Consider the following 24,540-nt stretch of genomic DNA (forward strand, 5'->3'; position numbering starts at 1 on the left):
GGGGAGCTCTAAATGCATCAGTGAAAAAAGTGTTATCCCCTTCAAAGGGGAGAAAGAAAACCACTCCTCAAAACCCAACAGATCTGGCTGAAAGGTCTTTCCTCCTCCTGTCCCATCTCTTCAGGCTCATTTTTAATTTATTTGTTTATTTGGTTTTTGCCGTGGAGCAAGAGAGACCAAACCCTGAACTGAGTTACAAGAAACAAGACAGTGATGCCTATAAAAGGAGTGACCAGGAACAACTGAGATTCTCCTTTTACCTCTCACATGCAATGTGTGCGCTTCACAGAAAAACTACAAAAATAAATCCATGAAACACAACAGATAGAACTACAAAATCCATTCATCTCAGCGGAGTCAAAGGCAGGAAGGAGAGGCGGGAGGGCCAACAACACAGGGAGAAAGCGAAGTATTCAAACCAGTCCAGGCTCAGGGGCTGGCAAATACTAGAAATCAGCTGCAGAAAAACCCATGATGCTTTCAGATTCATGGAGGTGTTAAAAATCTACACACTGGTGTCGGGAAGGGTCTGCTTTCTGTGCACAGGAGGCAAAAATTCCAGTTCCTCAGAGAGACGGGAATAGGCAGAGGGCCCTTGGCAGACTGGCCCCTGCCTTCCCCAGTCAGGGAGGTGATCAGAGAAAGAGCTGCCGTTGCCTCCTTCCGATCCCACCCATCCCCTCTGATGGCGGGCGACTCAGGGGCCTGCAGCAGCTTGGCAGGTGGCAGATGTGGCGAACCTCTGCAGAGGCTGGGCTGCTCAAGGCACACTGCGGGTAGCCTGTCTTGTGGAAGTCTGTTGCCTCACCAAGGAGAAGAGGCGCCACTGGGAAAGATATGCTTTTCCAGGGGTCTTTGCTTCATGAGAGCGCTGATAATGACTACAGGAAAGAGAAGGGAGAAGAGGCACGCACCAGTAATGTATGAGCACTGCGCTGCTGTGAGAAAAGCCCAGGGTAAGCCAAATCCAAAGCAGCGAGGCCAGTTGCTCTCCATGTTTGACAACTGCTGTTGCATTTCAATTCATTTATTGAACCAACAATATTCAAAGCACTACAGGGAGTAGAGAAGGGACACATGCCGGCGACTAACCAGTTGACCGATGAGATGGATGGGAAAGAGACACACAGACATCCCCCTAGGTGATGCAAAGAGTCTGCAGCCAGAGGTTGAAAAGCATCTCTGCTCCCACAAGGGATGAGGCTTCCTCCCTGGTAACCTCAAAAGCTATATCCCGAAACCAAATGGCATTCACAGCTTTGCTGAGCACAAGCGTGGGGAGCACTGAAAATGGACATGAGGAAGAATTCCAGCCGTGACCAAACATCTCTGTGCCGTGATGGATCACCGATGATGTGGCTGTTACTGACTGAAGCACAGGATCTGAACCAGGATGCTCCACTGTTCCAAGTGAGCACTGGGAAATTCTCCTAACACTATGTGGCTCATTCTCTCGCTTCTGTTCTCTGGGCTCTCCTCCCTGCCAGGACACTGCTTGCCCTTCTTCCACACTGCTCTTCTCTCTTGTTGGATTTGAGCATCTAGCTTTGCGATGGTACAGATACCCCAGATGGAGTCTTTGATACCTTCTGACAAGGGCCCAGAGCCAGCTCTTCACCACCCAAACTATCAGCTACACAGAGGAGACACAAATGCCCCCCAATCTCTCATCACGAAGGACCCTGCACCTTGGCTGTTGTGGCTTGGCCCAGACCCTCACCCACTGCAGGTCGCTCAGCTCCTCCACACCTGGTGCCCACTCTGCCAGAAGCTCCCAGGGCTGGAGCTACTGAGCCCGCCCTGGGCATGCCCAGGCACATGGGCAGCTGGGAAGTGAGAATCGCCACATTCCTAAAGTTGGAAATACGATACTAGGATGACTTCTGTCAGTTTGTTTCAGCTTACATTCCATTAACGTGGCATAATTTATCCTAGAGGGCATTTTTCATATCATTTAAATAGTAATTTTACATGTTGAGGATGCATTTTTGAAACGATTCTGTCACATCTTATGTGCAAATCACAAAAATGAAACAAGAACTTAAAAGTGGTTCATTGAAGTGCAAATGTAGTAACGTACATGGTAATATAAATACTAACATTGAGAACAATGCCGCAATCATATAAAGTGAACAAGAAACCAAAACAAATACAGAATGGGAGTCAATGTGTGAGTTTTCCCACGAATAACCAAAGATGAAATGTGTGAACGGGAACCACGATGAGTCTTCGAGATTGAATATTACTCATTATCAGCTTCTTTCCCTCTAGTTCTCATGGTGTTGTCTGCTCCAAAGTGCTGTCCAACAATAGCCTGGAACCACCGAATCCTTTGTGAAATATTCAGACAAAGAGTAGCGACCATCCGCATGAAGCAATCATCCATTCTATTCCAGAACAAACAGAAGATACCGTCATCCAATATGAAAGCAATGAAATTTGCTACTAGACTAAGACAATGATTATCACTCATCCTTAGGAGTCTTATTAAAAGTAGGTACATGTCATGGTATTGCAAAGCAAATGATAAGAATCATATTCAGAGGGAAAAGACAAAAAGTTCTGGGCAAAAATCCTTGCATATATCAATAACTTCATTGTAGAACACAGATGGAATTGGATATGCATATAACTTTGGTTGCCCAAAGTTATGTAAGTCATAATATTAACAGGAAAAAGTATGCTAAGATCAGCCCTAACAAAGCGCCAGTTAGATATGTAGCAGGAACAGTCTTGGGGCCAGCATTGTGGCAAAGCAGGTAAAGCCTCCTATGCTGGCATCCCATATGGGCATCGGTTTGTGTCCTGACTGCTCCACTTCCAATCCAGCTTCCTGCTAATGGCCTGGGAAAACAGTGAAAAAAGGCCCAAGCATTTGGGCCCCTACCACCCACTTGGGAGGACCAGATGAAGTTCCCGGCTGCTGGCTTTGGCCTGGCCCAGCACTGGCTTTTGTGAGTGAACCTGCAGATGGAAGATATTTCTGTCTATCTCTGTCTCCCCCCCTCTCTCTGTAACTGATTTTCAAAATAAATAATCTTTAGAAAGAACAGAGACAATAGTAGCCACATAAAAGAGGCTGTATTTGAGTTCTGAACACACTGTGCTTTAAAAAAAAAAAAAAAGATTTATTTATTTTATTTGAAAGAGTTACACAGAGGAGAGGTGGCGGCAGTGGGGAGAGGTCTCCCATCTGGTTCACTCCCCATTTGGCTGCAATGGCCAGAGCTGCGCCGATCCGAAGCCAGGAGCCAGGAGCCTCCTCTGGGTCGCCCACTTGAACCAGTGCCCATATGGGATGCCAGCACTGCAGGTGGCGTCTTTACCTGCTATGCCACAGCGCCAGTTCCCACACTGTGCTTTTACTACACTGATCATTCTATCCTCTTACTCTTGCTTATGTGTGAACTCGCACTCCTACAAGAGAAACCTGGCCATGAAAATCCAATTTTAGTATTAGAAATACCTTGCTCACATAGTGTATCTCACTAGTATTTTTTTTAAATAACATGGGGCATCAAAAGGCTCATGGAAATGCACATTATCTTTTTTCTTTTAAGATTTATTTATTTTATTTGAAAGATAGAGTTACAGAGGAAGCGACAGAGAGAGATTGATCTTCCATCTACTGGTTCACTCCCCAAATGGCCGCAATGGCTGGGGCTGGGCCGGGCCGAAGCCAGAGGCCAGGAGCTTCTTCCAGGTCTCCGACGTGGATGCAGGGGCCCAAGCACTTGGGCTATCCTCTGCTGCTTTCCCAGAGGCATTAGCAGAGAGCTGGATTGGAAGTAGAACAGCCAGGACACAAACCTGGGCTCATAAGTGATGCCCGTGCTGCAGGCTGTGGTGTAACCCACAGCACCACAGCACTGACCCTACACATTATCCTTTAATTCAATTTTTCCATAAAGTTTTTGAAGCCCCCTGTATATCAAAAGCCCTGTTCTTTGTTCAGATTCCCCGAAAAACAGAGGATAAAGTCTGGTGATGTTTTGAGAAAAGAAAGCCCAGAGCGAGTGAATCAGAGAAGCAGAGGGTCAGGATAAAGAGAGGTGTGCCTGTGATGGCCACCGCTTCCTCAGGAGCCACAACAAAACCCAACAGGTCCCCTGTCAGCTGCCTGTGCTGCGGCATTCCAAAGCCCCCAGACAGGGCCAGCGCCGCGGCTCACTAGGCTAATCCTCCGCCTGCGGCACCGGCACACCAGGTTCTAGTCCCGGTCGGGGCACCGGATTCTGTCCTGGTTGCCCCTCTTCCAGGCCAGCTCTCTGCTATGGCCCGGGAGTGCAGTGGAGGATGGCCCAAGTCCTTAGGCCCTGCACAGGAGAAGCCCCTCGCTCCTGGCTTCGGATCAGCATGGTGTGCCAGCTGCAGCGCACCGGCCATGGCGGCCATTGGAGGGTGAACCAATGGCAAAGGAAGACCTTTCTCTCTGTCTCTCTCTCTCACTGTCCACTCTGCCTGTCAAAAAAAAAAAAAAAGCCCCCAGATGGACCTCAGAGCTCAGTCCATGGGACAGAGAAAGGAGAGGGGGCCTACCCTGCCCCTGTCTTCAGTCTCCTGTTTCCCACTGTCATTTTGCCCTGTGGGCACTTGTGTCCTCTGTACCTCTAGTTTGCTTTATTCAGCCCTGTGATGGTTAACTTGATGTGACAACAAGGCTGGACCACAGTGCCCAAGTATTTGATCAAGCACCATTCTATGAAAGGTTTTTTTGATGGGGGTGTGGGCGATGGGATGATACTAACATTTAAATCACAAAAGCTGAGTAAGGTATATCGGCCTCCATAAAGCTGGTGGGCTTCAGCCAGCGCCGCACCTCACTAGGCTAATCCTCCGCCTTGCGGCGCCAGCAGACTGGGTTCTAGTCCTGGTTGGGGCACCGGATTCTGTCCCGGTTGCCCCTTTTCCAGGCCAGCTCTCTGCTGTGGCCTGGGAGTGCAGTGGAGGATGGCCTGCACCCGCATGGGAGACCAGGAGAAGTACCTGGCTCCTGGCTTTGGATCGTCACAGCGCGCTGGCCGCGGCGGCAGCCATTGGAAGGTGAACCAATGGCAAAGGAATACCTTTCTCTCTGTCTCTCTCTCTTTCTCACTATCCACTCCACTCTGCCTGTCAAAAATAAATAAATAAATAAAGCTAGTGGGCTTCATCCAATCGAAGGCTTGAGTAGAACAAATGACTGACACCCCCACCCCAAGTCAGAGCGGGTCAGCAACAGATGGCCTTTGGATTGCAACTGCAACTCCTCCCTGAGTCTCCAGCCTGCTGGCCTATGCCAAGGAAGATCTGTCTCTCTCTCTCTCACTGTCCACTCTGCCTGTCAAAAAAAAGATTTTGGGCTTTTTTTTTTTTTTTTTTTTTTTTTTTTTGACAGGCAGAGTGGACAGTAGAGGGAGATAGAGAGAAAGGTCTTCCTTTTTGCCATTGGTTCACCCTCCGATGGCCGCTGTGGCCGGCGCATCTCGCTGATCCAAAGCCAGGAACCAGGTGCTTCTCCTGGTCTCCCATGCGGGTGCAGGGCCCAAGCACTTGGGCCATCCTCCACTGCCTTCCCGGGCCATAGCAGAGAGCTGGCCTGGAAGAGGGGCAACCAGGATAGAATCCGGCGCCCTGACTGGGACTAGAACCCGGTGTGCCGGCGCTGCAAGGTGGAGGATTAGCCTGTTAAGCCACGGCACCGGCCAAGATTTTGGACTTTTAACAAGTCTCCTTAAGCACATGAGCTGAGCCAATTCTTTAAAATAAATCTCTCAAAAGATGCCCACAGGAAGAGACAGATACACTCACAGATGTAGGTAGAGACAGAGATACACATGTCTTAGGTGGAGTCTGTGTCTCTGGAGAGCCCTGATCAGTACAAGCCCCTTTGACAACCCGTTGGGAAGGGAGATCCCCACCCCATGGTGCCGTGTTTTTCCAGGCCCAGCAGTGACAGGAAGAGCAGGATGCCCAGGCACGTGGGTTGTTGATCTGATCACAGGATGGCAGCGGGGGAGTGATGCTGCATGCCCAGCAAAGGGCTGGATAGGCCCAGGGAGCAGAACCACGTGGGCCCCCTGGGGAAGTGGAGACTTTGGCTGTAACCAAGGTAGAGTAAATGGATAAACGTTCAGATTGGCATCCAGCAAAATCTCCAGAAGAACACAAGGTGTGTCTAAAGCCCAGCTGAAGTCAATGTCAGGAGCTCTCTGCATTGTGTATGTTGAGGGTTCATCAGGATTTCTTCAGAAGACTGAACTGTGTACAGATGTGTCATCACTAAGAACTTAAATTATCACTAATGCTTGATGATTTCTCAGGCATCTAGGCTATAAATCAGGATTATATTATTCAGTATATTATAAATCACATCCAAAGGCTACAACAGCGAACCAGTGATTTCCAGAGTCCACTGTGACCAAAGAATGAGTTAAGAATCCACTCAAGGCTGGCACCATGGCTCACTTGGTTAATCCTCCACCTGCGGCACCGGCATCCCATATGGGCACTGAGTTCTAGACCCGGTTGCTCCTCTTCCAGTCCTGCTCTCTGCTGTGGCCCAGGAAGGCAGTGGAGGATGGCCCAAGTGCTTGGGCACCTGCACCCGCATGGGAGACCAGGAGGAAGCACCTGGCTCCTGGCTTCGGATCCGTGTAGTTCCAGCCATTTGAGGGGGTGAACCAACAGAAGGAAGACTTTTCTGTCTCTATCTTTCACTGTCTAACTCAATCTGTAAAAAAAAAAAAAAAAAAAAAGAATCTACTCACCCTCTCTCCTAACCCTACACATTCAGACCCCCAACATCCAAGTGCGATGTGCTACAGTCTCTCTGCATCTGGTAGAGCATTGAAACTGTGTTTCTGCAACAACAACTCCAAACGTTGTGGCTGAAAACAGCAACCATCGTGTGCTTAGGACCTTGTGATTTGGACAATTTGTGAATTCAAATAATACCCAGAATTATCTGAAAGAAAAACCAACACCTACTGCTATTCTCAGCAACCTGTGACCGCGATTTTGGGTTTTCTAACTGAGGAGAAATAAATAGTGATAAGAAAGCGATAAGAAAGGAAACAAATACAGATCAAGTTCTCCATTTTCACAGTGGCTTGATAAAAATTACATCCATTGTAGCATCTCTCTTAAAAACCTGAAACAGCTCCCATAATCATTAGCAAACAACATTTCAAATTTTTTTTTACCTAAAAGTTTCAGTCCATACATGTGCCAAACATTGACAAGGGGTCAAGGCAACGTAAAGTGTGAGAAAGGCTGCCCTGGGCTCTTCTATGAAACAATCACAGCGCCAGTGGTTTCATCTGGTATTATGAGCTGTAAGACTTAAACATCAACTCACTGTTGAGGGTTCTCGAGGCAGGAGGCATTGCTGTACCAATGGCTACAGTATTTCACAAGGACTTGACACAGATTCAGAGGGAAGTGTACGTTCAAGGTGATCAGAGGGGACGGCACGGTGGCATAGTAGGTTAAACCTCCACCTGCAATGCTGACATCCCATATGGGTACCAGTTCAGGTCCCGGCTGCTCCATTTCCAATCCAGCTCCCTGCTAATGGCCTGGGAAAAGCAGTGCAAGATGCCTCAAGTGTTTGGGGCCCTGCCAACCATGTGGGAGACCCAGGCAAAACTCCTGGCTCCTAGCTTTGGCCTGGCCCAGTGTTGGCCATTGTGGCCATCTGGGGAGTTAACTAGTGGATAGAAGATCTCTCTTTCTCTCTCTAACTCTTAATTTCAAAATAAATAAAAATAAGTCTTCAGAACAAAAAGTAATCAGAGACACAAGCCATCACCATCAGATTCTTAATTCATGGAAGATATTTGTATTTCTATAACACACAGAAAACTGGTTTTAGGGATACAGATTATGATACTCATAATGGCCAACATTCACTGAGTATTAATACGTTCTCAGCTCTATGCTAAACACTTAATTTCACTGTGAATGAATTACAACTCTGAAAGATAGGAATCATTGTTCCCAGTTAACAGATGAGGAAACTGAACAAGAGAAAAAAAAAGTTGAGTAAGTTGCCCAGGATACATGAGACTTCCACAGGCCCACATGGAATATGCCCAAATCCAAGGCCATGTCTTTAAGGGGATACCACACAAGAAAGGCAGCATGAACTACTGAAAACAAAGGCCTCCATGAGAGGCTGCACGTGATGCTCCCACGGGAAGTGCAAGATAAACCCGGAGGAGGGGCAAAACTGGCAAACCAACAAGAAGTCTACAGTTATAATTCATAGACATTCAGGGCAGCGATCCTTTCCTTGATGGCACAAGAAAAGTCACCATGGGGAACCCAGCAAGAGCACGTGAGCAGGGCACAGGGAAGATGAAATAAGAGAATTCTTCAGGCCTCATCATAACGGGCAGATTTTCACAAGACCCAAACCTTGGAGGATGAAGAGGAGGGAGAGGAAAGGGCTGAATTTACACTTTACGTTAATTCAGTAGACCGCTCCTAAGCTCTAGTATATAGTTAACTCTCTCTCTCTTTCTCTCTCTCTCTCTCTAATTCAGTAGACTACTCCTAAGCTCTGCGGTGAAGACTGGGGCCCCAGATTCAGATGCTCTTTGGAATGCTGGGAGTTGGGATTATCCCAACTCAGCCATTTTATGTAGGATTATTTCATAAGAATTTGGGCAAATTTCAGCTAATACAGATAATACAAAAAGATGCCCTTCCCATCTGGGATCCTTTAGGAAGAATTTATGGCCTTTGCTAACACTGAATTCTGTGCTGACGAATGTCAGCCATGCCACACTCTCACAGACTGCTGGGAAGTTCAAACGTAGCACAAACAGCATATGTGATTAACACAGAGGAATAAGCATTTAAAATAAGATTCTTCCGGACTTTGCCACCTAAGTTCCCTTGTATCAGCTGAATTCGCTTAGAATAAACCTAATAGTTGCCTGAAATTGGCTAAATATCTAACCAAAGAATGCACAAAATGTTTCTGCTGATTAATAGCTACTATAATCTCCTGAAATTAAAAATTTAATAAATCTTCTGGAATAAATAAGCTTCTTATTTATTTATTCAGTTCTCTAGAAGAGTTTGCATTGAATTGTCCCTTAAATTATGTAGATCTGTGTTCTTTATTTGAATCACATTTGAAATGACTACTTCTGTGTTTAAGAGGATACTCAGGGCCTCCTAGTGCTTACCACAGGCTGTGTTCTTACACTGACTATGTTGAAAGAGGAGACAGAGTAGACCTTTCCCATATACACCTCAGCTCAGGCCTTGTGCCTCATCTGTATTGTGAATGGAGGGACATGGAATTGAGACTTTTCTAAATTCTCCAGTTAAGACTGAATTTCCTTCTACACTATAACATGTTACTGCAGTTAATAACAATGAATTGCTTGAAAATCACCAAGAATAGATTTTAAGTGTTCTCACCATACCAAAAAAATGACAGTATGTGAGGCAATACATATGTTAATTAACTCAATTTAGCTATTTCACAATGTATACATATTGTAAAGCAACATGTTTTACAAAATAAATATATGTAATTTTAATTTGTCAATTAAATGTAATCAACTGGGGCTGGTAGCAGGTTAAAGCTTATGATGCCAGCCTCCCCTATTGGAGCACCAATTCAACTCCCAGCTGCTCCACTTCATAACCAGCTTCCTGCTAATGCATCTGGGAAGACAGCAAATCACGCCCAAGGATTTAGGCCCCTACCACCCTTGTGCAAAACTGGATGGAGTTTCAAGCTGGGCTTCATCTTGGCCCAGCACCGGCCATTGTAGCCATTTTGGGGGTGAGCCAGTGGATAAAAGCTTACCTCTTGCGGCCAGTGCTGTGGCATAACAGGTAAAGCTGCCACCTCCAGTGCCACCATCCCGTATGGGCACCGGTTCACATCCTGGCTCCTCCACTTCCAATCCAGCTCTCTGCTTAGGCCTGGGAAAGCAGTAGATGACACAAGTCCTTGGGCCCCTGCTCCTGGCTCCTGGCTTCAGATCAGCATAGCTCCGGCCGTTGCGGCCATTTTGGGTGTGAACCAGCAGATAGAAGACCTCTCTCTCTCTGTCTCTCCTCTCTGTAACTCTGACTTTCAAATAAAATAAATAAATCTTAAAAAAAATAAAGCTTATCTCTCTTTCTGTGTCACTCTGCCTTTCAAATAAATATTCTTGGCTACCACAAAAAAATGTGTGTGAGTGTGTGTGTATGTATATGTGTGTATGACTCTATGAGAATACTTTTTAAAAAGTTCATGGAAAATGGAATTGAAATAATTTTGTGCAAAAAAATTGAAGTTCATGCAGTTTTTTATAACATACATTTCCCACAGATTTTTGTGATTATATGTGTATATTAGCCATAAGGAGGTTGATAACAATTCTAAATTTGAACCTTATAATAATATACCTTTAAAAAGCAGGAATCAAAGATTGATAGACCTACAAAAAGAAATAGATAAATCTCCTATCATGATGGAAGATTTTAACTCACTTCACCCAGTATCTTGCAGATCAAGTAAATGGGGAAAAAAAATCAGTAAAAAATTAAGCCTTAAAAAATAATACAATTAAGAAACTTGATCTTATGGACACACTTATCCCCATAAAAATGCTGGGGATATAGTTCCTTCTCAGGCTACACAAAACTTCAGGAAATCTGACTACTTAGTGGTCCACAACTCAAGGGTTGATAAATTTTAAAGAATTGGAACCAAGTTTCTGACCTCAGTACAATTAAATTTCAAATCAAGTTGTGAAACTGACCATGAAAATCCTCTATGCCGGCAAACTTTACAACATGCCTCTAAATAATTCATAAGTCAAAGAATAACTCATAGTGGAAAATTTTAAATATGTGGAACTGGAAATATGAACAAATGCTGCATACAACAATTTTGGAGAGGGCTAGGCACCGTGGTACAATTCCCTCCCTACAGGGTACCAGGGTTGGTCTGTGGAACCAATGAAACACAGCAGAGATGATTGTATTGTGTTAGCAGATTAGGTTATGAAAGAATGTGGTTTCCATTTTGACTGCTCTCCCCCATATCACTTTCTCTTCGAGGAAAGTGGCCATGTGTGAGCACCTCTGAGGAGAAGCCCATCCAGTCGGAGCTGAAGCCACCAGCCTCCAACCAGCAAGGACCTGACACCTGTTACAAACCCCTAGAGTGAGCTTGAGAGAGGAATCTGCATCCCACCCAAGCCTTGATACTGCAGCCTCCTCAGAGACCCAGTGTTAGGACAATGGATTCTCAATCTCATCATCAGTGAAACAGGGAACTCTACTAATCCCGAATGACCACCATGAGGAATACTTGGGAAATACTTCCAAATTGGAACAGAAGTGATGGCGAACACTGAGAGCCTTAGCCCTTACACAGAGCATGTGTATCTCTGAGATGAAGTGACAGCTCCAAAGAGTCTCTGATTAAAGCACCAAGGTCCAGGGACATAGAGAGATCGTAGGAGAAGCATCAGATGCTGTTCTGCATGAGAGGAGTTTTCAAAAAGTTCATGTAAAGTGTACATTATGAAAAAAAATGCATGAATTTCAAAATTTTTGCACCAAAATAAATTTCTTATAAAAAATTCTAAAATGTATTTGACAGGCAGAGAGAGAGAGAGATCTTCTAACCACAGGGTCACTCCCCAAATGTCCACCACAACCAGGGCTGAGTCAAACCAAAGCCAAGAGCAGGAAACTCAATCCAAATCTCCTGCAAGATTGGCAAGAATGCAACTACTCAAGCCATTGCCTGCTGCCTCCCAATGTGCACATTAGCAGGATACTGGAATCAGAAGTGGAGCATGTCTCCCATGTGGGTAGTAGGAACCCAAGTAGGTGAGCCATCATCTGCTGCCTTCCCAGGCACATTTAACAGAAAGCTGGATCAGAAGCAGAGTAGTTAGGACTCGAAATGGCACTCCAATATGCAATGCAATGTACAAAGTAGCAGCTTAACCCACTGAGCCACAACACCAATCCCAAGACAAACCTCTTTGATGATAAAATACAGCCAACGAAGGGAAAGTAGAATCAAAATAAAGGACTGAGGTGGGCATTTTTTTAAAGTTACATTTATTTATTTATCTGAAAGAATTACAGAGAGAGAGGGAAAGACAGAGAGAGGTCTTCCATCTGCTACCCTATGTGGCCACAATGGCCAGCAAATCCAGGCACCAGGAGCTTCAGCCAGGTCTCTCATATGGGTGGCATGTGCCCAAGTACTTGGGCCATCACCTGCTGCCTTTCCCAGGCCACAAGCAGGTAGCTGGATTGGAAATGGAGCAGCCAGAACACGAACCAGTGCCTATATGGGATGCCTGAGGCGATTTTACCTGCTACACCACAATGCCAGCCACTGGGGGTCGGCGTTTGGCACAATGATTAAGATGCACAATGATTAAGATGAGAGAGACACCCGTATCCCATTTCAGAGTGTTTAAGTTCAAGTCCTCGCTCTGCTCTCAGTGAACTCCCTGCTGATGTATACCCCAGGAGGCAGCAGGTGGTGGTAGTAATTGGGTCCTTGTCACCAATGTGGAACACCTAGATTGAGCTCCAGGCTCCTGTCTTCACCCTGGCTCAGCCCTAGCTGTTACAGGCATTTAGGGAAGGAACCAGCAGATAGAAGGGCTCTCTCTTTCCCTGTCTCTTCCTTCCACCTGCCCTCTTTCTGTCTCTCCATCTTTCAAATAAAAGGAAAATAAATATTTTTTTAAATTCAAACTAAAGTGTTCAGAAATTCAGGGGCCCTGGTAAGATCATTGAGTATATAATGATCCAGACTACTTAGGTTTGAGTCATATCTTTGTGTGGCCTTGGACAAGTTATTTAAGTTCTCTGTACCCAGGTTTCCTCGTTGTACAGTAGTTGAACTTTGGTCTTGAGGTTTTTTGAGGCTTAATTTGGATCATGTATGCAAAGCACTTAGAATAGTGCCTGGCACAGGAAAAGAGATATGAGTGATATATGTGTAAGTTTATAGTTTATTATAAGAAATAAAGCTAAACATTAACAATACGGTATTGTGCACTACAAAACTCATTAAGAGGGTACGTCTCATGTTAAGTGTCCTTACACAAAAAAATGGGAAGGGACACAGGGCACATTTGGGAAGTGCTGATCCATCTGTCACCTTGATTGTGGAAATGGTATTGTGGGTGCTTGCATGTATCCAGAGTCACCAAATTGTACATATTTAATATTGTAGTTCTGGCGCCGGTGCTGTGGTGTATCAGGTAAAGACACCACCCCACCTGCAGTGCCAGCATCCTATATGGGTGCCGGTTCAAGTCCGGGCTGCCCTACTTCCAATCCAGCTCTCTGCTATGGCCTGGGAAAGCAGTAGAAGATGGCCCAAGTCCTTGGGCCCCTGCATCCCTGTGGGAGACCTAGAGGAATCTCCTGGCTCCTAGCTTCAGATTGGCACAGCTCTGGCTGTTGCGGCCATCTGGGGAGTGAGCCAGTGGATGGATGATCTCTCTCTCTCTCTCTCTCTCTCTGCCTCTCCTTCTCTATGTAACTCCGACTTCCAAATAAATAAATGTTAAAAAAAATCAAATACCAGTACATACAAGTGTTGATAAGCTGTTACAAAAGTTCCACAATTAAATTTACAATTTAATATCATATACACAACACTCTCAAATTAAAAAACAATTGCAGTTCTTTGTATGTCAGTTGAACCTCCATAAAGCTGTATTTAAAGAGAGAAAGCCAAACAACTATGAGAGTCGTTAGCACAAAGCAGAATATTAGGCTCCCTCTTACAGACTTAGCTGGGAAGGTTAAGCCTGTGAGATGGGTCTGATGAAGACTAGCCTATCACCAGGGCCAAGCACCAGAGATGCAGTCTTGGCACAGGACCCTGGAGGCCTCCAATGGCTCTGTAGTACCTGGTGCTCCTGAGCCTTGATCTTACTGCAGGGACCTCCACAAAGTACACCCGACTGGTGGGCCTAGGTCACCAGCCCAGCAGGGAAGCGCCCATACCCCAAGTGCAAGGGAAACTGGGAAGTGAGTATCTGTATTGCCGGCTTCTGTTGTGTCAGGTGGGCTCTGTCTCCCACCCAGATCATGTGAAGGAGAATTTCCCCAACAACAGGATTCAGATGCTAGGCAACCAAAAAGAATGCCATATCTCCTCTACAGTAAAACAAGGCAATATAGCTCAGAGAGATTACAGTCTGGGGTCCTGTATCAGTCCATTTTCTTTTGCTATAATGAAGTGCTTGAGGCTGGGACTTCATAAGGAAAAGAGGTCTATTTAGCTCACATTTGTGGAGGCCGTAGGTCCAGAGTTTAGTGGCTCCGTTGGTTTGACCTCTGATGAGGGCCCCTTTGGCTGTGTCACAGCTCCACGTGGCATCGTGATGGGAGCACGTGCAATAGGGAGAGGTCACATGCTGAGACAGGAAGTGAGAGAGATTCAGGAGCCAGGCTTGATTTTTTTATAGCAACATGCTCTTGGAGTACCCGGGACCCCTTTCTGGGGGCATGCGCCCCAATCATCCATTCACCTTCCAGCAGGCCCTGTGCACCCAGTGCCTTGGTACAAGAACTCTGCAAGCACAGCCAAACGCCTTAAGCTTTGGCAGCCCCACTGTCTTCGGGTAACAGAAATAATAATAGTTCCTTCCTCACAGGCTGCTGTGAGGATGAACTGAGCTAATTCACGCAAAGCACATGTAAGTACTCAGTAAGTGCTGGATATTAAAGTTGTTATTATTCTGGGGCCGGCGCCGTGGCTCACTTGGTTAATCCTCCGTCTGCGGTGCTGGCATCCCATATGGGCGCCGGTTCTAGTCCCTGCTATTCCTCTTCCAGTCCAGCTCTCTGCTGTGGCCTGGGAGGGCAGTGGAGGATGGCCCCAGTGCTTGGGTCCCTGCACCCGCATGGGAGACCAGGAGGAAGCACCTGGCTCCTGGCTTCAGAGAGGCCCAGCTCCAGCCATTGTGGCCATTTGGAGAGTGAACCAGTATGTGGAAGTCTCTCTCTCTCTCTCTCTCTCTCTCTCTGTGTGTGTGTGTGTGTCTGTCTCTCTCTCTCTAACTTTGCCTTTCAAATAAATAAATCAATCTTTTTAAAAAAGAATCAGAACCAAGTATATATGAGACAGAAATACAAACTGACCTGTGTATGAGACTACTCATGAAGCACTATTTATAATAGCAAAAGACTGGTCAGTCTAAACATCCACCAGCACAATATAGATAAGTGATGGCACAGCAATTGAAAAGGACTGAGGAAGGACTCTGTATACCACCGTAGAGTGGCTTTTGGGATGTATTTTTAAATGGAAACGTCAGGTTAGGGAATATTGATGTGGGTGGTAGCTACATGGGGTGCATACAAAACTTCACTGAGCTGTACATTTAAGACTAGTGCACTTTGCCATATGAATGTGTTACATCTCGATAATTTTTAAAGCTAAATGGAAGGAAATCACAGAATGAGTGGGAGAGGAGGAAATAGAAACAGTGAGAGTTCTGGCTATGGAAAGGAAGCACTGGCTAAAATAGATGCCAAGTCTAGAGAGTTTTCTTTCCTTCCCTTCTTCTTTATTTCTTTCCTTCTTTACTTTCTTCCTTCCTTTTTGCAATAGTAAAGACTTATGCATATCTAAAGGCTGATGCCTGGTGAGAAAGATCATTTGAAGAATAATACTGAGTCTATACAAGACAGAAAAAAAAAGTGTAATCCATAGTGTAAAGTCCTTGGAAAAATGGGAGGGTATGAGGGCCAAAGTCCAAGTAGAGCTGTCCTAGATGGGGAGAAAACTTTACGCTGTCCTAGCAGAGACAGAAGGCTAGAACGGGGCCAGCTACAGGGGTTTGGAGGGATGAGAACATGAGGCACAGGTTCACTCTGTAAAGGACCGTGGTGACTAGGGCATGCGGTGGGAGTGGAGAGAGGTAGTTGTAGAACTCAGGAAGTAGAGAAGGATCGAGACAGTCACTGCAGGAAGTGGAAGAGTAAAAGTGCTCCCAACAGGGAAACATGAGCATAATGGGACCATCAAATACGAGGGCCTATTTTAATTTAGTGATCATATTACTTCCTCTAGGAGGACTACGTGGAAGTGGAAAGTTGGACCCATCCCCAGTGGGCTTTGCCAAATGGATACAACTAAGAGGTAGGCTAGAATGCACCTTCAGATGATTGGTCCAAATGCACTACTGAAAAGGCATAGCATGTAGTCTAAGGTGGATAAACAGAGAAGTAAAGAAAGCAGAGGGCTGACTGACCAGACGGCAGTCATGGGCTTGGAGGATCAGAGTTGCAGGGAGAAGGGATTGTAACAGGCCTGGTTGTGAGCAGGCTGGCTGGGCAGGAGGGTGTGGGCAGAAAAGGAAAGCCCGAGTGGATGATTTAGGGGATGCAGGTGATGACAGCATCTAGGAGATGGCCCTGGGCTTGGAAGGCCACACCACACACAAATGACAAGCTGTGACACAGCCTTCCCCAAAGTGTGTTCTGATAAAGAGCTGGTGCACTCACCACGCATTAGTAAGGTTCTGACACATTTTGTTTCCCAGAAACCTGTTTGCTATGCTTAACCAAGCATTCCCCAAACATCTTGCTAAACTTTTTTTAGTGTGATATCTATTAACATGCTTCTAAGCTAATGTTTTCCCAAATAGGCTCTAGCAATTCTGGTCTTTATGTCACATGATGATGAACCTCTTACCTTAATGGAATGAACTGAGCAGTGATCACAGCACATGATGTTTTAAAAATATCTGCTTTAATGTGTTGCAGTATGAAGGATGATTTTCCTATCAAAGATATGTATAAGAGTACAGCCTTCTTTAAAAAGCTTCAATGGGATATGTTTCATTGGGTTAATACTGTTAGGTTCACCTTACTTTGCTATGAAGATAAACAAAAAACATGGTTATATTAGATAATTAGAGTTGGGATTTAAGCACTAAGATGATTATCTTGGTCTGAATTAATATACTTCATTTTGACCACTAAGAAGCCTTCTGTTAAAACTAATTACTTTCCTGCTGTGAAAAAGACATAGAGTATTAAAGATTCTGGTGTTAATCACATCAAATATGCAGTTCTAGTCTTTAAGCCTCATAATAAGAACTCTGCCTTCTATGGTAAGAGAAGTGAAGACTAGCCATTAAAAACTGGTAGACAGAAAAGGCCTCTGAATTAGTCCAGTTTTCATTACCCAGTGTCTGAGGCCATTTCATAAAGAACAGGTCTGTTTTTTCTCATGCCTCAGAACGTGCAAGGTCTAGGGTTCTCACCTGGCAATGGCCATCTTGGTGGCAGAGTCCCCAGGGCCACACAGAGCATCACAGGGCCAGAGTCAGGGAGTGTGCACGTCTCTCTCCCTCTTCTAGCAAAATCACCAGGAACCAGTCACCTGCGCTGTACCCTAACAACCTCGTCTAATCCTAAGCTTTTCCCAGAAGCGACCCTTGAACCATAACCAAGCCGTGGCAGTCCCCGATCTCCTTCAGTTTATTTCACAGACGTATCAGAACAGTAACACACAGCAGGTACCTGCTGTGGACCGCGCTCTCACTGCCCCTCCCTAGGAGAGAAGCTTCCTGCCCGCCTCCTTTGACCCCAGGCTTGGGCATTGAGATGTGAGTGGAGGTGACTCGGGTCACTTAAAGGCCTAGGCTCTAAGAGCCTGCCCATGATTCACCCATATCTTTTCTCCTGCCACAAGACCAGCAATCTCCAGGTAGAGGCTGCCCCGTGCAGGAAGGAGCCACTGACAGAGCTTCAGCTCACCCTGAAAGGACAGGTGTCACGAGCAAGAATAAGCCTTTGTGGACAATCTACCAAGACTTGGGGGACACCTAGGACCCCAGCATCGCCCAGCTATTCTAATACAGAGGCCACTTTCTCCACGCTCTGTTCATTTCCAAAGCCACAACTGTTCATGAACAAAGTCGATGTCATCACCATGAGCAGAGATCTCCCTCCGCCGAATGTCTAGGGCAATGGCAGGAGATTGGCTCCGTCTCTCACATCGGCTCTGATGGACTCAGCGGATGGCCTGAGCCAGCTCTGGAGGTGTCATCGAGTGAAGAGTGCCGTGCTCATTGTCATCCCCTCCAGCTGAAGGAGGATGATGAACTGTCCTTCCTGGGCCTGGACGCACAACCTGTGCTGTCATTTTTAAAAAAAATTTTTTACAAGAGATCTGATTTTTTAAAAAATGCATCCAGAACTAAACAAACAGAACCTCATTCAATGAAATATTTATACCAATAAATCAGTTCACTTTATTTACTGAGGAAGAAAATGAAAACATGTTTCTATCAGAGCTGACCACAGACCCCCTGGCTGTCAGAGAACTGTCTATGGGGAGAGGGCTCTACTGGGCTCTTGGTATTCAGTGGGCCCTTAGGCCAAGCCTGCATAGTTTTCAGGGAGAGGAAAATGGTTGGACTGTTTTATAGTAGAAATACTCAGCAATTTTGGAGTTGGAGCAGCCATGAATCTGGAGCAAGCAGGGAATGGTCCAAGAAGAGTGTCAGCAGGCGTCCCTATCATGTTGGGAGTTTGCTTGAAAGGTATGACCAGAGGACAGAAAGACTGGGGGCTTTAAAGAGCTGGGATGGTCACATATGCAGTTGTGAATGGTTTTTCCCTCTCTAGTCCTGTGTAACACCCTTAAGCCTCACACACACAGTAATGGGTTGAATTATGTCCCCTCTGAAATCAGTATCTCAAAACATGGACATATTTGGAAATAGGGTGTGGCAGATGTAGTTAAGATGAGGTCATACGGGGTGGATGTTTAGCCTGAGCAGTTAAGACCCACATCTCACGTCAGAGTGCCTGGGTACAATACCCAGCTCTACCCTCAATCCCAGCTTCCTACTAATACAGACCCTGGGAGACAGCAGTGAGAGTTCAAGTACTTGGGTTCCTGCCACCCACGTGGGAGACCTGGATTGAGTTCCTGGATCTGGGTTTCAGCCCTGTTCCAGTCTTGGCTGATGATACGGGTGTTTGGGGAGAGTGAGATAGCAGGTAGGAGCCTTTTCCCTCTCTCTATTTCTTTCTCTGTCTCTCTGGACTCTAATCAGGCTGGCTACTGTCCTGGGTAAGTGTCCAGGGTAGCACATGACACAGGGAGAGCTCCAGGAGATCGGGGTGAATCTTCTCCAAACCAGCAAACTATGGAGAGCTGGAGGAGAGGCCTGGAAGCAATCCTTCCCCAGCACCTCCAGGGGAAGGCCCTGCTCACACCGCGATCTCAGACCTCTAGCTTCCAGAACCGTGATGCAATGAGACAGTCAACACATCTTGTTTAAGCTGCGCTGTTTGCACCACTTCTTTACAGCAGCCCTAGGAAAGTCTCAAACACTTCCACTTCCATGTCCAGATCCTCATGGGGGTCTGTCCCATGTGCACAGCTTTGGGCAATAGGACTCGGGGGCCTGGGGGCTCATAAAGGAGTCCAGCTGGCTATGCAAAGTCCAGTAGGCTATGCAAAGGGGCAAGCCAGGCAGGAGCAGAACACAGAGTGGAGACGGGAAAGGCAGTGCAAGCAGACGACCTGTAGGCCTCACCAAGAATCATCCGAGCTACTGGGAAGGAGTCTGGGCTGCCCACCACCTAAGGATGGGGATTTGAGGCCATTTGTATGAAAAGGCCCAGATGAGCTCAGCAAACTGGAGAACCTTGAAACATCCAGTGGCTGGCATCCACCTCGCTCTGCTAATGACAGCAAGTGGGTGTTTCGGCCTCCTGGGCAGTGGGTAAGACAAGCAAGGAGCTACTAAAGGCAAAACAGCTCACTGCCCTGCCCCTGCGAACAGCAGCCTCCAGGCTGCTCTGCCCTGAACCTGCGCTCTTTGTTCTCTGTGCAGCACGGGTGAAGCCTGCTGCTCTGGCGGCTGTAGGAGAGCGCGGTCTCCTGCCTGCTGCCTCAGAAGGGGCCCTCACCTGCTCCTGCTGCAGCATCAGCTGCACCTAGGGACCCTGCCATCAGGATGGGGGGGTGGGCAAAAAGAAGAAAGAAGCAGGTGCATCCCCTCCTCAGCAGAGCCCCTGCCCCAGCCCCTGTGCAAGTAAGAAGCTGCTACAAGCATTGCTGAGAGCCGCAGCTGACTCCTAGTTACAGAATGACAGCAAGCCCAGCTGGCATCAGGGAAAGGCTGCCTATCTCACATTAGGCATTTGCTGCCGTCCGCAGCAGTCCACTCCCCCAGGAGTGCAATCCAGAAGGGCGTGTAAACAAGGAAATATAGGGCAAGGTGAAACGGAACGCGGGCCAACTGGGCTAAAGCAACACGGTGCAGGCACACACAGCAGAGGAACTGTGTCTTAGCTGTCTTGGGAGCAGACCCAGAGGGTGGCTGGGAAGCCAGGAAGGCAGGGAGCTGGAAAGAGGCTCTCCCTGTTAGCGGAAGTGGAGGAGCAGTGGCACTCAGCTTTTTTTAGGGTGGATGCATCCTTTGCAGCCTGAAGGTGGGGAGGTTTCCTGTTTTTGTTTCGTGCTCAGGAATTTGTGTTTCACTCTAAATGCAGCAGGGAAGACAATGCAGATATTCTGATGGACCGAGGTAAACTTTACATTGGAGCAAGGTAGGCTTTGTTCTAGAAGTGTGTCTGCAACCACCAGAGCCCAACACCGAATCCACAGCTCCTGCTCTGAGCCACAGTGGCACAACTGTGCCTCCCAGGATGTAGTCCCATACAAGGCACTTCAAAAAGTGCATGGGAAAGGGAATCGAAAGATATGTTTAAAAGCGGGTTCTTGGTGCAGTAATTAGATGCTAAGTGGGATGCCTGTTACAGTGCCCAATTTTAAGTCCCAGCTCCGCTCCTGACTCCAGCTTCCTGCTCATGCAGACCCTGGGAGGCAGCAGTGATGGCTCAGGTACTTGGGTCCCTGCCAGCTATGTGGGAGACTGGGACCTGGATGGAATTTCTGGCTCCTGGCTTCTGCATAGCCTGGCCTTGACTATTGCAGACATCTTGAGAGTGAACCAGTGGATGGGAGATCTTTATCTCTCTTCCTCTCCCTTCTTTCTCTCTCTCTTTCTTTCAAATACATTAATAAATATTTAGGGGCTGGCACTGTGCCGTAGTGGACTGAACCTCTGCATGCCATGCTGGCATCCCACATGGGCACCAGTTCATGTCCCAGCAGCTCCTCTTCTAATCCAGCTCTTTGTCATGACCTGGGAAAGCAGTAGAAGATGGCCCAAGTCCTTGGGCCACTGAACCCGTGTGGGGGACCCAGAAGCAGCTTCCAATTCCTGGCTTCAGATCAGCCATTTGGGGAGTGAACCAGTGGATGGAAGACATTTCTCTCAGTCTGTAACTCTGCCTTTCCAATAAATAGACTTTTAAAAATAAGAAATAAAAATAAATCTTAAAGAAAAAATGAATTTATTTTAGTGCAAAAAATTTGAAATTCATGCATATGAGGGGACTTCAAGAAGTTTATGGAAAGCATTATTTTATTAGTTTTTAAAGATTTTTTTAAAGATGTATTTATTTTACTTGAAAGTCAGAGTTAAACAGAGAGAGAAGGAGAGGCAGAGAGAGAGGTCTTCTATCCACTGGTTCACTCCCTAGATGGCCACCAATGGCCGGAGCTGCGCTGATCCAAAGCCAGGAGCCAGGAGCTTCCTCTGGGTCTCCCACGCAGGTGCAGGGGCCCAAGGGCTTGGCCCATCTTCTGCTGCTTTCCCAGGCTATACCAGAGAGCTGGATAGGAAGTAGAGCAGCCAGGACTCGAACCGGCACCCATATGGGATGTCAGCACTGTAGGTGGTGGCTTTACCTGCTATGTCACAGTGTCAGCCTCAAGATTTATTTATTTTAATAAAAACAGCACATCAGAAATAGATAGACAAAGAGACAAAGAGCTCCGTCTGCTGGTTCACTCTCCAAATGGCCGCAACAGCCAGGGGTGGGCCAGACTGAAGCCAGGAACTCCATCCCGGTCTCCTACGTGAATGGCAGGGGCCCAAGCACTTGCACTGCCATCTTCTGTCTTCCCGGGCACCTTAGCAGGAACCTGATCAGACACAGAACAGCCAGAACTCTAACCAGCACTCCAATGTAGGATGGTGGTTCAACCTGCTGTGCCACAGCACGGGCACACACTATTTGTTATGTGAACTTACCTTTTAGTTCCATTTTCCATGAACCTTTTGAAGTACTCTCACATATATTTTTGTAAAAGATTCTCTCTTTGTAAAAAGTAAAATGTAAATGTTCATTATAGGAAATTGGGGAAATATCAAAAGTTTGATCAAGAAACGAAACCCATCCATAAGCTCACTAACCAAAACTGCGCTGTGATGTTACTTTATTTCCCTCTGGGCATTGGGGCGGTTTTGTTGTTCACAGAACGATAGCCCTTCAATTCAGCTCCACGCCTCAGGGTGTGGATACAACAGGCTGGACTCAATCAATTCTCAGTGCCCTTGTTGTGTGCCTAACCCTCTGCCAGGCATGATGAGGGCGGAAGGAAGACCTGACTCCTCACTCTAAGAGGCTACAATCAGTGAAAGAGATACTGCACAGGGTGGTAGGGGGAAGGGCACCAATAAGCCAAAGGCTGCAGGGACCCAGAGCAGGGAATCCAGTCGGGACAGGCTCCAGGGAGGGAGGGAACCGGTCCAGCCAAGAGCAAGACTGGGTTTGGGGTAGCAGAAAGAAGGCAAAGGCACACTTGGGTTGAGCAGGAGGGAGGGGGGAGGGCAAAACTGCTTGGAGAAAGTCTGGCAGGGCGGAGGCTTGGGATCCTGCAGCTGCTGGCCCGGGTTAGAGGTGAGAGGGTGTGAACAGAGGCTCTCCCATCACAGGTTTTGCAGGTTTTTCCGCCCACAGCACTGGATCAAGGCCACTTCCTTTCCCGAGAGCAGTGTAGACATTAAGGTTTTGTAGGGAGTCTCGTTCATTTACTCTTTCCAGTACAGCCCATTCTAGGGACAGAACCACCTGAAGCCTAAACCGGCTTCTGTGCCTTTGGGAAACGCACACGTTCATAAGCCTGCAAAGTCCTCAAAGGGGCCTGCAGTTGATGTCCAGGAAGCAGTGCCTGTGCTGTGGGAGGGGCCCCAGGAGACGTGATCGAAACAGTCGTGGCACAAAGTCAAACACCAGCATGCCCCCTGCAAACCCAGCACGCGTGCCCAAAGCTGAATTCTGCTGCCACAGCAGCCCTGCAGCGGGACGTCTCCAAGGGAGGAGGCAGCAGGTGTCTGGGAAAGCTCTAGGATGGACCTGGACAAATCCAGGCCCCCTGTGACCTTCCGCGGGGTCTAGAGTGCTTCCACGTCCTTCTCTGTACCCTGAGGATAACAGCTCCTGCCTCTCACTCCCAATGTGAGGATGAAACAAGACAACACACGCACAGCACCTCACGCAATCCCTGGCGTTGAGCAAGCCCCGGGTAAATGCCACCGCCTCTTCCTTTGCTTCCGCTACTCTCATATTACAAAGCCAGATCAAGAGGGTCCATGTGATGTGGGGAAACTGAGTCATATAAATGAAATATGACGCTAATGCGGTGTGAAGCCTCAGGCCACCCAAAGGTCTGAGCGCATTGGTCATGTCCAACTTCTCACGAGGCTCTAAGATTTGTGTCTGTCCAAGATGTCCCTGCTTGATCAATGCCATCTCTGTGTGTAGCACACTTAGCATCGGATGCTAAGACAGAACCGGTACCAGGAAGCTGGGAAGAGGCCACCACGGCAGCCTACAACGCTGCCCTCTGCCCCTGCCCCAGCACAGGCAGGATGGGCGCCACAGCTCCACAGGCTCAGCACACGCAGCAGGAACAAGGCCGCAGAAGGCAAAAGGACTCCTAAGGTTCAGGAAAGGAAAGTTCTCCAACTGCCAGGAAGCCTGAGCAAGTTAATAATCGGACTTGACAGGCGGCCAAATGGCTCGGGGCAGCCTGTTCAAACTGTGGGTGTTGTTCAGCCTGGGAGAGAAAAGCACGTAACCAATAGCAGGTAGGATATGAATCAGGCGACTTAGCAAGTTAGGCTGAGAATCTGTTGAGTGCCAAGTCTGTTGGATTCCTGCAAGGCACTCTTTTCTGTTGCTTCTCTTCGTTCCCACTGTCCCTGACCCAACTCAGGCCCATGTCAACTCCCGATTTCTCAGAGATATTTAAATGTTCTAAATATGCAGCTCATCCAGTTCCTCACTGCTCATCAAGTATAATCTAAATCTCCTAGGCTGGCATTCAGAGCCCTGCATAACATGATCCACATCTTGAACAGCCCATCCCCTTCCTGGACCCTTGTACTTCAGGCAGACCCAAGCTGCCAAGCCGCAGCCCTCGTGTTTTTCCACATCAGTGTTTTGGCTTGGGCCGATGTCTCCCAGCCACTCCCACACACCCTTTGGACTCGTTTCTTGGGGGCTGCCACAACAAATTACCACACACTGGGCGGCTTAAAACAACAGAAACTCATTCGCTCACGGTTCTGCAGGCCGCAAGTCCGAAATCAAGGTGTCAGCAGGGTTGGCTCTTTCTGGAAGCTCTGGGGGCAAATCTGTTCCAGGCCTCTCTCTCCTGGCTGC

General features: G+C 47.2%; 1 long non-coding RNA gene, 1 other non-coding gene and 1 pseudogene across 2 annotated transcripts in view; 2 read left to right on the forward strand and 1 right to left on the reverse strand.

Annotated features, from left to right (window-relative positions):
- Positions 1 to 24,540, forward strand: part of LOC133769820 (uncharacterized) — an 87,069-nt gene that overhangs the window by 59,477 nt on the left and 3,052 nt on the right. The window contains exon 3 of the long non-coding RNA XR_009867279.1: positions 16,067 to 16,135. This is a non-coding gene — a long non-coding RNA (uncharacterized LOC133769820). The remainder of the gene's footprint in view (positions 1 to 16,066; positions 16,136 to 24,540) is intronic.
- Positions 805 to 2,473, reverse strand: LOC133769702 (etoposide-induced protein 2.4 homolog; annotated as a pseudogene).
- Positions 9,163 to 9,294, forward strand: LOC133770833 (small nucleolar RNA SNORA51). The gene has a single exon (XR_009867515.1). It is a non-coding gene; the product is annotated as a small nucleolar RNA SNORA51 (small nucleolar RNA).

This window comes from Lepus europaeus, chromosome 11 (genome assembly GCF_033115175.1).
Source record: "Lepus europaeus isolate LE1 chromosome 11, mLepTim1.pri, whole genome shotgun sequence".
NCBI lineage: Eukaryota > Metazoa > Chordata > Mammalia > Lagomorpha > Leporidae > Lepus > Lepus europaeus.